This window comes from Pelophylax lessonae (genome assembly GCF_965119305.1).
Source record: "Pelophylax lessonae genome assembly, chromosome: 12".
NCBI classification, from domain to species: Eukaryota; Metazoa; Chordata; class Amphibia; order Anura; family Ranidae; genus Pelophylax; species Pelophylax lessonae.
Window position 1 is genome coordinate 110,003,839 of NC_138779.1, and position 14,443 is coordinate 110,018,281.

The window sequence follows — 14,443 nt, forward strand, 5'->3', positions numbered from 1 at the left end:
GGCTCCCTGATGATGGATGGGTCCCTGCTAAGGTCAGGTGTACCCGACCCCATTCTGGAGTTGCTGAGATGCAAGAACCGGATGTTTCTCGTAAGCAGCAGAGTGCCAGTACTAGTGCCGCTCACACTTCTCGTGATCTGGCAAGCACGAGCGGCCTAGTACACCCTGGGCCTAGACATACCAGCACTGCAGTAAGACTTGGTGACGTGGCAAGTCCCATAAGTGCAGTTGAACCTGGTGCAGTGGCTAGAACGAGTAGTGGCTCACAGCCACTGCGTATTCGAAGACAGGCCCGTAGAGCCCATAGTGCCCTCCCTGAAGCGCTGGCATATCCAAATTGGCAGCCCACAGATTCTACAGCGCCCGTACTTCCCCCATTCACTGCCCAACCTGGAATTCGAGTTGAAACAGCTGGTTTTAATCCCCTTAATTTTTTTGAGCTGTTTTTCACTGAAGATCTTTACAGTTCTATTATGGATCAAAGTCATTTGTATGCTAGTCAATTTATTACCGCCAATCCAAATTCGCCCCTTGCCAGAGAATTCAGCTGGAAACCTATAACGGTTTCCAAATTTAAGATCTTTCTGGGCCTATCCTTCAACATGGGCATTACAAAAAAGAGTGAATTGCAGTTATATTGGTCCACTGACCCAATTCACCAAATGCGTGTGTTCTCTGCTGCTATGTCCAGGGCTTGATACAAACAAATATTTTGGTTTGTATATATAGCGGTTTGCAGCCTTGTTTACCCCCAAACAAGATGTCTGCGTTGACGAGTCCCTTATTAAGTTTACTAGCCGCCTTGCTATGAAACAGTATCTCCCCAGCAAGCGAGCCAGATACGGGGTCAAACTGTATAAGCTTTGTGACAGGGCCACAGGCTATACAGTTAGTTTCTGTGTCTACGAGGGAAAAGATAACACTGTGGAGCCCCCCGACTGCCCAGACTACATAGGGAGCAGCGGTAAGGTAGTTTGGGACTTGGTGTCACACTTACTCGGAAAGGGGTACCACTTGTACGTGGACAATTTTTATTCGAGCATGACACTTTTTAGACACCTCTTTCAATTACAAATTGGTGCTTGTGGCACCATGCGATCTAATCGCTGGGGCTTCCCCCAATGGCTAGTAAGTGCCCCACTGAGTCTGGGGGAGAGAGCCTGCTTGAGGTGCGATGAATTGCTTGCAGTGAAGTGGAGGGACAAATGGAATGTTTTCGTTCTGTCCTCCATTCACCCAGACACGGCAGTCAAAATTACTACGGTCACCGGTGTTGTTGTTGAGAAGCCCCTCTGTGTCCACGACTATAACCTTAAAATGGGAGGGGTGGACTTCAATGACGAGATGATGGGACCATACTTAGTTGCCCGTAAGGCCAGACGCTGGTACAAAAAAGTGTCTGTATACTTATTTCAATTGGCTATTTACAACGCTTTTGTCTTATACAAAGCGTCTGCCAGAACATTATCCTTCCTACACTACCAGGAACAGATAATCAGAGCCCTTCTCTTTCCAGCAGGTGCTCCTGCCCAACTTCCAGAACCAGATGCAGTGAGCTGGCTGCATCAGAGGCATTTTCTGGAATTCCTCCCGAGTACCCCTACCCAAAGATACACCCAAAAAAGATGCCGTGTCTGCAGCAAGCGTGTATTTAGGCGTGACATCCGTAATTATTGTCCCGACTGTCCTGACCGACCTGGTCTTTGCCACGGTGACTGTTTCCATCGCTACCACACACTAGTGGATTATTAGCCTAGGGTACAGCACGGCACAGTTTAGAGCACACTTACACAGGGTCTCAAAAGATGTTCGATGGCTATCGTCATTTTGAGAGACCCTAACCTGGAACCTGGAACTTTAACATTGAAGAAAAAAAAAAGTGTAAAAAAAAATACAAAAAAAACATAAAATAAAAATTACAAAAAAAAACCATAAAATAAGAAAGCCAAAAATAGTTGTCGTTTGAGTTATTTCTCTGTTCTTACTCTGCTCTTCCTACTTTTACTGTTCTTCATTGGTACTTTTCAGGTACCAATGTAATGTTTTATGTTTACTTTTCACTTTGCCTTGCAGGTACTCATCGGCTGCCACACTGATTTTATATATTCTGACACAAACAGCGTTTGCACTCAAAATATATGGATACCTCTGATGGCAGCCCTGTGGTAGGTTGATGTCACCACTGCAGTTAAAATACTTTTAGGTATACGTGGAATTTTGTCATGTATACCCACCATTAAGAAGTGGGTTTGGATGTTTGGGCAGTTAATGGTTTGTATACTACACAATTTTCCTGCGGATATTTCCGTTAAGCCTCGTACACAAGACCGGTCGTCCGTCTTTTGTCCAGAGTGCGTGTCTGTTGGTTGGAATGTGCTCTAGACTGCAAACGAATTTTGTCGTTTGACAAAAGATGACATCACTACGTCCTACGCTACAAAAGAGGTAGTGAGTTTTTGGCCGTGACCCTTCTGGGCATCTCGCGCTGATTTTGTTTGGTTAACGACATTTCGCTAGTTTCCAAGACATCGTTTGAGAAGCAATTATCATGACCGAGTATTCTGCTCTTGCTGTTGTTGGGCTGGGAGTAATTGCCCTAAGCCGACTTCTTTGCAAGAAGAAGAAAAAGAGGACCTACTGGACCAAAAATTGGTTGCTCAACCGTGAGCAATTTTCCCACATGTCCTTGCTGCGGGAGCTACAGGAAAATAATCCTGATGACTTCAGGAATTATTTGAGGATGACGGATCCAATTTTTCACCGTCTTCTTGCCTTGGTGTCCCCCTATATTCTGAAGCATGATACATGTATGCGGGTTGCAATTACTCCTGAGCAAAGGCTAATTGCAACATTGAGATATCTTGCAACAGGGAGAAGCCTGCAGGATCTCAAGTTCACCACAGGCATGTCCCCCAAGCTCTTGGAGTCATCATCCCTGAGACCTGCTCTGCTATCATTAAAGTCTTGCAGAAGGACTATTTTAAGGTATGTTTCTTATTTTTAAATTACATTCCATGTATTTGTCATGTCAACCTAATTCAGATAATTTTGGATGTACATCAAATTACAGATGTCATTATTTTGAAACTACCCTCTGGCCTCATGCACATAGTAGTAAAGCTATATATTTTCCTAAGCATTTTTAAAATGACCCAGTAACCACCCCAGCATTCTCTCCTATGTGTCCCTAAACGCATAGCCTGTTAACAGTATATTGTATCTGTGTAATTTTCGGACTTTCCCTGAACCAATTATTCCTTTAGAAATGTTTTTTTACATAGTTTATGAGGTTTATTAAAGACATCAGTCCATCCATTCAAACCTATTATTGTGTATGTTTAATTTCTGATGTAAAATCGTTCAGTGGGCACAAGCCCTTAATGATGTTTAAAAGCATAGTTTTACCCACTCACCCATGCTAAATGTAAATGTCAGCATATACAAAAGCTGTAGCTGGTGAATTACAATATTATGACTAGGGATGATCGAACGGTTCGGGTAGACCATCGGTTCGACCCGAACATTGGCTGTTCGAGGTTCGGCCGAATTCCAAACTTTTTGCTGAAAAAGTTCGGAATTCGGCAACCAGAACCGACCAAAATGCAATGGGACAGGAAATGGGCTTTAAAAGCCCGTTATTGGACCAGAACCATCAGTAAAAGCCAATTGAGGGGGCAGGAGAATGCTAGGAATGTGATTGGAGTGACTAGGGGGTCCATAGGCCAATCATTACTGAATACGTCCCCCCAGTATATAAGATAGCCCCCGCCAAATTCCTAGCATTGTAATACAGGGACATGGAAGAGAGTGGAAGCAGTTCTGTGACTTCTGCTACAAAGTGTCATTTAGCAATTTTTAGTGTGAGGAAAGGGATATCTAGTGTAGTTAGATTGCTATTTTCCACTATAGTTAGTTTTAATAATCTAGTTTCTGTAGGGAAAGTGTTAAGTGTAAGGGGACCGTAGTGTAGTGTAGGGTAGGGAAAGTGTTAAGTGTAAGGGGACCGTAGTGTAGTGTAGGGTTAACTGACTCTGACTGCTATGGCAGGGTGACAAAACCCTTCCATGTCAGGGTGACCGCTATAGAGAAAAGATTGTTTCTCTTAGGTCACTTACAGAACAGCGATATGGCTTCTCGCCTGTCTCCCAGCTTTTTGCTGCAGGCGTTTATAGGGCTTTTTTGAGGACATGTTTGGAGTCAGGCATGACATCTGAACTTCTGTGTAGGGGTATATATAAAGACACCCATGTCTGCATATATACACATACACATATAAAGTTGTGAAAGTAGCAGAACACTATGCTTGCGCTAATGAAATAATTAACACCAATATGTCTCCGCTCCTATCACACCTATATATGTGTATAAATACATATAAGTGTGTTCTGTATATATACCCCTATACAGAAGTTCAGACGTTTTGCCTGCCTCCAAAGACCCACAAAAAATATGCCTGCAACAACACACCTGGGCATTTTTTTTTTTTGGTGCAGGCATTTTTTTGGCATTTTTTGTGGGTCTTTGGAGGCAGGCAAAACATCTGAACTTCTGTATAGGGGTATATATACATACACCCATGTCTGTATATATACACCTACACATATATAGGTGTGAAAGTAGCAGAACACTATGCTTGCGCTAATGAAATAATTAACACCAATATGTCTCCGCTCCTATCACACCTATATGTGTGTATGTGTATAAATACATAGAAGTGTGTGTGTATATATAACCCTATACAGAAGTTCAGATGTTTTGCCTGCCTCCAAAGACCCCAAACAAATGCCCCAAAAAAACGCCAGATGCAAAAACACACCTGGGCGTTTTTGTAGCTGGCGTTTTATTGGGCATTTTTTGGGCGTCTTTGGAGGCAGGCATAACATCTGAACTTCTGTGTAGGGGTATATATACATACACCCATGTCTGTATATATACACATACACATATATAGGTGTGAAAGTAGCAGAACACTATGCTTGCGCTAATGAAATAATTAACACCAATAAGTCTCCGCTCCTATCACACCTATATATATGTGTATAAATACATATAAGTGTGTTCTGTATATATACCCCTATACAGAAGTTCAGATGTTTTGCCTGCCTCCAAAGACCCACAAAAAAATATGCCTGCAACAACACACCTGGGCATTTTTTTTTTGGTGCAGGCATTTTTTTGGCATTTTTTGTGGGTCTTTGGAGGCAGGCAAAACATCTGAACTTCTGTATAGGGGTATATATACATACACCCATGTCTGTATATATACACATACACATATATAGGTGTGAAAGTAGCAGAACACTATGCTTGCGCTAATGAAATAATTAACACCAATATGTCTCCGCTCCTATCACACCTATATGTGTGTATGTGTATAAATACATAGAAGTGTGTGTGTATATATAACCCTATACAGAAGTTCAGATGTTTTGCCTGCCTCCAAAGACCCCAAAAAATGTCCCCAAAAAACTCCAGCTGCAAAAACACATCTGGGCGTTTTTGTAGCTGGCGTTTTTTTGGGCATTTTTTGGGCGTCTTTGGAGGCAGGCATAACATCTGAACTTCTGTGTAGGGGTATATATACATACACCCATGTCTGTATATATACACATACACATATATAGGTGTGAAAGTAGCAGAACACTATGCTTGCACTAATGAAATAATTAACACCAATATGTCTCCGCTCCTATCACACCTATATGTGTGTATGTGTATAAATACATATAAGTGTGTGTGTGTGTATATATATACCCCTACACAGAAGTTCAGATGTTTTGCCTGCCTCCAAAGACCCACAAAAAATGCCCAAAAAAAACGCCTGCAACAAAACACCTGGGCATTTTTTTTGGTGCAGGCATTTTTTTGGGCATTTTTTGTGGGTCTTTGGAGGCAGGCAAAACATCTGAAATTCTGCATAGGGGTATATATACACACACACTTATATGTATTTATACACATACACACATATAGTTGTAATAGGAGCAGAGACATATTGGTGTTAATTATTTCATTAGTGCAAGCATAGCGTTCTGCTACTTTCACACCTATATATGTGTATGTGTATATATACAGACATGGGTGTATGTATATATACCCCTATACAGAAGTTCAGATGTTTTGCCTGCCTCCAAAGAGCCACAAAAAATGCCCAAAAAAACGCCAGCTACAAAAACGCCCAGGTGTGTTTTTGCAGCTGGCGGTTTTTTTGGGCATTTCTTTGGGGTCTTTGGAGGCAGGCAAAACATCTGAACTTCTGTATAGGGTTATATATACACACATACTTATATGTATTTATACACATACACACATATAGGTGTGATAGGAGCGGAGACATATTGGTGTTAATTATTTCATTAGCGCAAGCATAGGGTTCTGCTATTTTCACACCTATATATGTGTATATATACATACATGGGTGTATGTATATATACCCCTACACAGAAGTTCTGATGTCATGCCTGCCTCCAAAGTCCCCAAAAAATGCCCAAAGAAACGACTTGCTACAAAACCAGCAAGGTGTGAAAATAGAGGAGCCATATCCCTGTTCTATATTGATTCTAATACAAATGATCTTTTTTTTTTGGTTCTGGACATGCTACAAAGCTGAACCTTCACAGGTACACTTTTTAGACCCCCCAGACACTAAATCCAAAGAAATCGCATTTTTTTTTTTCAATATATTTTTCAATAATTGGCTCTCTATCAAAAATGACAATTTTTAAGAACTTTTTTTGTGTGATTAATAGTCCCTGGGCATGACCCAGAACCCTAGGCACTTTTTAGGGGCATTTATTGGGTTTTAGGGCTTCAAAATGGTGTTTTTTGATTACCGAAGTTCAGGTCCCATTGATTTCAATGGGGTTCTTAAATCCGGGCCGAACTTTCGGGAAGTTCGGGTGTTCTGGTCGAACCGAACTTTTGAAAAGTTTGATCATCCCTAATTATGACATTAGGAGGTGAAAATTAAATGTATGTAGATGTCATACCCCAAAATGCTAAAGATTCCCTTCATGTTGTTCTTATGTTAAAGTTGCATAAGGATTTTTCTGCCAAATGTGTGTGTAATAATGTGATGTGCTCAAGCACTAATTTTATTTACATTTTTTCCCAACAGTTTCCGTCCAACGCAGAGCAGTGGTAGGAAGTTGCTGGCCAATTCCAGGAGCAGTGGAATTTTCCCAATTGTGGAGGTGCTATTGATGGCAAGCACGTCCGCATTGTCCAACCACCTAATTCTGGATCCTATTATTTCAATTACAAAGGTTTTTGTTAGCATTGTCATGCTAGCAATTGTCAATGCTAATTACGAATGTTTGTTTTTGGACATTGGAAAGAATGGCTGCAATTCTGATGGGGGAGTCATTGACCAAACCGAGTTCGCTCGGCGGCTCCAAAATGGCACTCTCAACTTGCCATCCAGGGAGCAAACAATTGAGGGTCTCAATTTTGTTTTCGTGGCTGATGACGCCTTTGCGCTTGGGGAGCATCTTTTGAAGCCATTCCCTCTGAGAAACCTCACCCCTAAGCAAAGGATTTTCAATTACCGCCTATCCCGTGCTAGAAAGTGGTGGAGAATGCCTTCGGGATAATGTCAAATAGGTTTCGACTTTTCTTGAGCTCCATCCATCTGGCATTATACAAAATTAATAATGTGGTCCTCTGTTGCTGCATCTTGCATAATTTTTTGCGCAGGCATGCAGAGACATATGTAAGTTTTCAGCCAATTGAGAGTGACCCTGCCATGCCAGGGCCGAGTGTAGAGGCTGAACCATGTGGGCCTGTTGATCCTATGACACCTATGGAAGTTGCCCATTCTGGCCTGCCATCCAGAAGTTAGACAACAATATGTCGAATATTTTGTGGGGAGAGGGGCCGTTTCTTGGCAGCAATTCCTGCCCGATACAGTCTAATTTGTATCAATATATTATTATTTGTGCAATTCAAATATCTTGCATTTATTCAGGAGTGTGTATTTTAATATTTTGGGTACATACCAAAATCAACATGTTTTTTGTTCATCATGTGTTATATATGTGTGACTTTTGAAGGGTTAATACATTCATCAGTGTGTTTATCTACTGTTGTCTCTCCCCAGCTGTTCAAATTAGATTTTGGCCATGTGTGTTTGGTTTACCAATAGTGCTCCAATAGTGAGATTACTCCTTAACTGATTCACGAGGTCACTATATTGTAATTATTTTTAAGCACCACATGTTTCACTAAAGATAATCTACATTTTGGAAGAAACGTGTGCATTTGGGTCCATATGTCAAGTATATTGTTTAATATAATTTATATACAATGTAATAAGCAAAATATGTAATTTCAAAGCTCTGGGGCATTGCTAGGTGGCCAAAATACCAGGGCCTTCTACACCCCAGTTAAATTAGAAAAGCCCTCTCACATTGTAAAGTAGGTCACACCCAAGGTCCACCCAATGTCACCTTACATTGGTAGTCATTGGCCAGAAGGTCCCCATACTTTTATTTTTTATTAATACATTAGTGTAATAACAACTTACCTCCACCTGTTATGTTGTGTTAATTTATGACATCCTTCTCACTGCCCACCAATGTAAGGAGATGTCAGTGTTATGTGAAACTCGCTCAGTGTATAGACATAAGTGTTCTATATAGGTAATGTAAAGTGAAATGGACAAACGGAGCTGCGATACACTATATATTACACTGATCTCCGTACACTGAGTGAACAGGACAGCCATCATACATTTTGTGCCACCTTACACACAGCTTTAGGTATGCCCTCCCCCCCCCCACAGCATGCCAAAGAAATATTATAACACACATTGTCAAGTGGAAACATTTTTTAATAACACACATTTACAGGGTTAGGGTTAGGGTGTTGTAAAGTGCTTAAACACCAGACTCTCTTTGGTGAGAACATCTAGATTGCTTTGAATTTCAGAGAACTTTGTTCAGTAGACATGTAAACAAAACTGAACCAAAACAGTTCTTCAAGTCTTCTTATTTATTACTTATAAAACTTTATCATATGCATAGGAGCCCTGTATATAACAGTATAAAAATTGTAAAAACTTTGGGACACCTCTTGCACATGATCAAATATTGGCCAAAAAATAGGCCATAAAATGTTTTAGGAACATTGGGAAAAAATAAATATCCCAATTTAAACCAAGAAAAAAAACATAAAACGTAACCTTAAAATTTTGCAAGCAGGTCAACAAAGTCACGCATTTTGCATTGTAATGCTGTAGCAGCCTCCTTAATTTTTTTCCTGTTCTGAGCAACACTGCAAAGCATCAACAGTCATTCTGGCAATTGTGCAACTAGGAATAACATGACCCGTTAATAAAAAATAATATATATTAACCACTTGCCGACCGCCGCACGACAATCTACGTCGGCGGTCAGCCCCTCACAGGCAAACTAACGTAGGGCTACGTTGCTTGCTTGTGAGGGTCTAGGGAGCGAGCGCGCGCCGCCGGAGGCGCGCTCCCGCTCCCGCGTGGTCACGGACCCCCCTGCGCGTGTGACCAGCGGACCCGATGTCCGCCGGCCACTCGGCGATCGGCGGGGGAGAGGGAGAATGTCAGGCAGCTTGTGTAAACGACCTGTCATTCTCCTCGCTGTAAAGACACTGATCACATGGATCTACTATGTAGATCCGTTGATCAGTGTCCTTACAGCTCAAGCCACAGCCAATCACAGTAGAAAGCACGCCCCTAGGGACACACACAGCCCCTCCCTCCCAAATAAAGTTAACCCCTTCACTACCAGTGTATTTTTACAGTAACAGTGCATATATATAGCATTGATTACTGTAGAAATGTCACTGGTAACCCCAAAAGTGTCAAAAATGTCAGTCAAGGGTCCGATCTGTCCGCCGCAATGTCGCAGTACCGCAAAAAAAATCGCAGATCGCCGCCATTACGCGTTAAAAAAAAAACAACAAAAATGACAAAAATCTTTCCCTTTGTTAGTAAACGCGATAACTTTTGCGCAAACCAATCAAAATACGTTTTTTGCCATTTTTTTTTACCAAACATAGGTAGCATAAAACAAATTGGCCGAAAATGTTAAAAAATTTAGATTTTTACATTTTTTGGGGGGGAATTTCATATAAAAAAATGTGAAAAATATTGCTATTTTTGCAAAATTGACGCTTTTTTTTGTTTATAGCGCGTGATCAAAAAATCGCACAGGTGATCAAATACCACCAAAAGAAAGCTCTGTTTGTGGGAAAAAAAGGACGCCAAATTCGTTTAGGTACAGCATCGCACGACCGCGCAATTGTCCGTTAAAGTCACGCAGTGCCGAATCGCAAAATACCCCCTGGTCGGAATGGGGGTAAAATCTTCCGGGGCTTAAGTGGTTAAGTACATGCCAAGCAACTAGATGAGGTCATAATATCTAAACATTTGGGGTCAAGTTCATCATAAACTAATTAATAGTCAGTACCTACCCTGTGCATTGTTGTGTGTAACCTGCTTGCCCTTATGACACCTATACTACTATGAAAGTACACAGTGCAAACATTATGTTCTCTTTACACTGGTGTCTGTGGCTCATCAACAATTCCACCTGTTGACACAAACAGCTCACTATACCTCTTACTCCCCCATGGTAATGCACTTTATACTATGTACATTAGCACTGTATGGTTTCACACCTTGCTAATGTAGCAAACAGGTAGTTTCTTTGAAGCATTAAATCAAATACACAAAAATAGAAATACACTAGAAACAACATTAGAATAATACTTACTTGGGCACAAAACAGGCTCCCCAACATTTGGTTCTGTTTGCTTCTTTTTTGGAGACTCGCTCTGAATCATGGCAGGGGATCTTGGAGCAAATATTTCCAGATCTGATCCGGCTGTAGGTGACAGATCCCATGGCTCAAATGAAGGAACTTCGGGGACATCTGAAATGTCCATTTTGTCTGAAATACAACAATAGAAGGTTAACCACTTTACCACTGAGTACCGTAGTACTACTGCGGGAAAGTGGCTCGTTATCGTCTGACGACGTAGTACTACGTCGTCAGACACTCCCCCTTGTGGGCGGCGCTCGCGCACCGCCGGAGGCTCGCTCCCTCTGTATTCAGTCACAGCGGGAGTTGGGCCAGGGGAGGAGCAGCGGCGATCGCCGCCGCTCTTCCCCGATCGTCGGGGATCTAGTGTGGAGATCCGCCTGCTTGTGTAAACACAAGCGGGCGGATCTCTGAAGTGACAGGCAGGGTCAGATTGCAGGGTTCAGCATAGCTGAACCCTGGATCTGTCCTTGTGTCACTCAGTCACCTCCCCCCCCCACACGTCAGTAAGCACCAGGCATACATTAACCCCTCCCTCTCCAATAAAATTAACCCCTTCCCTGCCAGTGTCATTTTTACAGTAACAGTGCATATTTATAGCACTGATTACTGCAGTAATGTCACTGGTACCCCCAAAAGTGTCAAAAATGTCAGTCAAGGGTCCGATCTGTCCACCGCAATGTCGCAGTCCCACAAAAAAAATCGCAGATCGCCGCCATTACGCGTTAAAAAAAACACCAAAAATGACAGAAATCTTTCCCTTTGTTAGTAAACGCAATAACTTTTGCGCAAACCAATCAAAATACGCTTATTGTGAATTTTTTTACCAAACATAGGTAGCAGAAAACAAATTGGCCAAAAATGTAAAAAAATTTTGATTTTTATATTTTTTGGGGGGGGGGGAATTTCATATAAAAAAATGTGAAAAATATTGTTGTTTTTTCAAAATTGACGCTCTTTTTTTGTTTATAGCGCAAAAAGTAAAAATCGCACAGGTGATCAAATACCACCAAAAGAAAGCTCTGTTTGTGGGAAAAGAAGGACGTAAATTTCGTTTGGGTATGGCATCGCACGACCGCGCAATTGTCAGTTAAATTGACAGCAAAATGCTCTAGTGGTAAAGTGGTTAAAGAATCATCCCAAAATCACATATTTTTCGTCTCCCATTTCTAAACATTATGTGCCTACCAACCTTGATGTTGCTGTGGTGGTAAGCTGATTTGCTGAACACTTGACTCCACCATGCTGCACTCTGGACTACTTGCCACATTGCTTTCCTCCATAGTGGTCACAGTGTGTTTTCTTTGATCATTTTCTACATAATAAAAATGTGGCATGTCAGAAAATTCACAGGGGGGAAATTTGCTATGACATGGTGCACTGCTTGACAGCTTTTTTCACTGAAAATATTCTGACATGTACGTGGTTACCACCTAAAAAGTAGGGACATTAATGATTTACTCAGCATAGGAAACAATTACCTTTTTGGGAATGTGTCATTGCATCAGGGACCATTTCTTAATTTTCTTCATCCAATGTGGATGGAGCAGGCAAGGTAGATTCCCTTCTGCTCATATGTTGTCTTTCTTTTAATTTCATTTTTCGTTTTTTCCCTATTTAAAGGTGAAAAAAACAATATGGAACAAATATTAGTTTGTAAATAAAAATATTTGCAATAATATGCATATATAGTTTATTGTGGATTCCTGTCTTTTAATTTAATATACAAATAAATCATAAAAATATCAAGAAAATACATACATGACAAAAAATAATAAAAAGTAAAGTTTTCATAAACATTAGTATCGCCAGATCGTTCGCTCGCCGATTCGCCATCGGACAGATCTTTTCAAGGAGCACGATCGATCGGTGAACTTTTGATTCAAGCACGGGTGTTTTGGGCCCTATACAGCTTATATTGGGCCTATCTTTATTATGTGACAAAATACATGATCTTTGACTATGTTTTGTGTTGTGTTGTGTCTTGCATGCATAAATAATGGTTGACAAATTCACATCACCTGATTTTTTACCTCAATTTATTGAGGAATACAGACAGTTGCCTTGTTTGTGGAAGGTGAAGAGTAGGGATTACTCAAATAAGCAACAAAAAAATGAGGCTCTTCAAAAATTGGCTGATTTATGTAAGCCATTTTGCCCAAATGCAGACATAAATTATGTCAGGAACAAAATCCAAAACCTGCGCAGCACCTTTAAAAGGGAGCTTAACAAAATCAGGAATTCGGAAAAGTCAGGAGCTGCTACAGAGGAAATATATGTACCAAGGCTCTGGTATTTCGAGAGCCTGCGCTTCCTGACGGAACAATCAGAAGCAAGGCCATCCCTGTCGACTCTCCCTTCCACTTCGGCGGAGGGCTCATGTGCTGCAAGCCAGGAGGAAGATTTACTGGAGCCAAGCTTGACACAGGTATAGCATTTAACAATATATTGTCTGCAATAAAGATAATGATGCAATAAAAATATTATCAAGCCAATAATTCACCCTTAATGTAAAGTCTGTTTTTTGGTTAAAATAATCAAACAAACGTGACATTTTATATACACTATAACATTATAATTATTTTTTATTTTCTTAAACAGGAAAGTGTCAATGTGGAGGAGCCAAGTGGAAGCCAGGCGTCATCGGAGCAGTCAGCAACCACCCAACCTCCTGAAAAGAGACACAAAAAAAAACAAACATTTGGAGGAGGCCACTGCTTCCTTTCTCAGCCAGGCCTCTATGGCCCTGTAAAGAAAGCCAGATGAGGCTGACTCATTTGGCTTTCTCACAGCCAATAAATTAAGGCTGATGAGTGAGGAACAGTGCCAAATGGCAGAGCTCCTCTTACTACAGGTGCTAAATAAAGGGGTCTGAGGAGAAATCCATGGACACACGCATCTGTCAGATTACCAGCCACCCCCCACCTCCACCACAGCCACCACAGCCACAACAGCCACCACAGCCACAACAGCCACATGGCAGTCAGTGGCAATATGCCCCTGATCCCCACCTACCCCCATGGTCACATGACTATACCTATTTATAAATGAAAATAATTTATAATGTGATTTTTCTGTTACCAATTATTATTTATTTATAAGTTATTTGAGGAGGAAATGCCCTTTTTTTCTGTTCTATTTTTACTAATGAGAGTATCTCTATATTTATGTTTGGATATATTTATTTCTAAAGTAAAGAAAATGTTACAAAAACTATCTTTATTTGTAAAAAAATGAGCATATTGGGAGTAGGCAGCAATATATGTATTATACATTAATAAAAAAAAATTAATAAAGGGACACATCAATAGTTAGATATTTTCCATTCATAAACCATTGAGAATGATGAAGAGTTAACAATCTTAAAAAGAATACATGCAAAATATAGAATAGCCAAAGCATTATCATCATCATAACAGAACACATGCCTCTTTAATTCCAAAGTATACAATTATGAGCAGCAGCTTCCTTCTTCTCACATTAACCAAGATGAGCATGTGCACCGCATTTTAAATATTTATTTTCCTGCCGCGAAACTAAAGTTCTTTCTTGATACAATGGCTAGTTTTCTTTACAAAATTCTTCCAGGTCGTTATTTGCTTCCGATCATGCGTGTTCCGATTTTAGATTTTTGTCTGACGAAATCT

General features: G+C 40.8%; 2 pseudogenes across 2 annotated transcripts in view; one reads left to right on the forward strand and one right to left on the reverse strand.

Moving 5' to 3' along the window:
* The first annotated feature begins 2,548 nt into the window (after window positions 1-2,548).
* Window positions 2,549-7,840, forward strand: LOC309568898 (putative nuclease HARBI1; annotated as a pseudogene). Its single transcript has 2 exons — window positions 2,549-2,985; window positions 7,118-7,840. The product of its transcript is annotated as a putative nuclease HARBI1 (transcript).
* Window positions 7,841-9,290: 1,450 nt separating this feature from the next.
* Window positions 9,291-14,443, reverse strand: part of LOC309568899 — a 32,660-nt pseudogene continuing 27,507 nt past the window's right edge. The window contains exons 4-5 of the transcript in view: window positions 10,749-10,925; window positions 9,291-9,310 (exon numbers count right to left, since the gene is read on the reverse strand). The product of the transcript in view is annotated as an uncharacterized misc_RNA (transcript). The remainder of the gene's footprint in view (window positions 9,311-10,748; window positions 10,926-14,443) is intronic.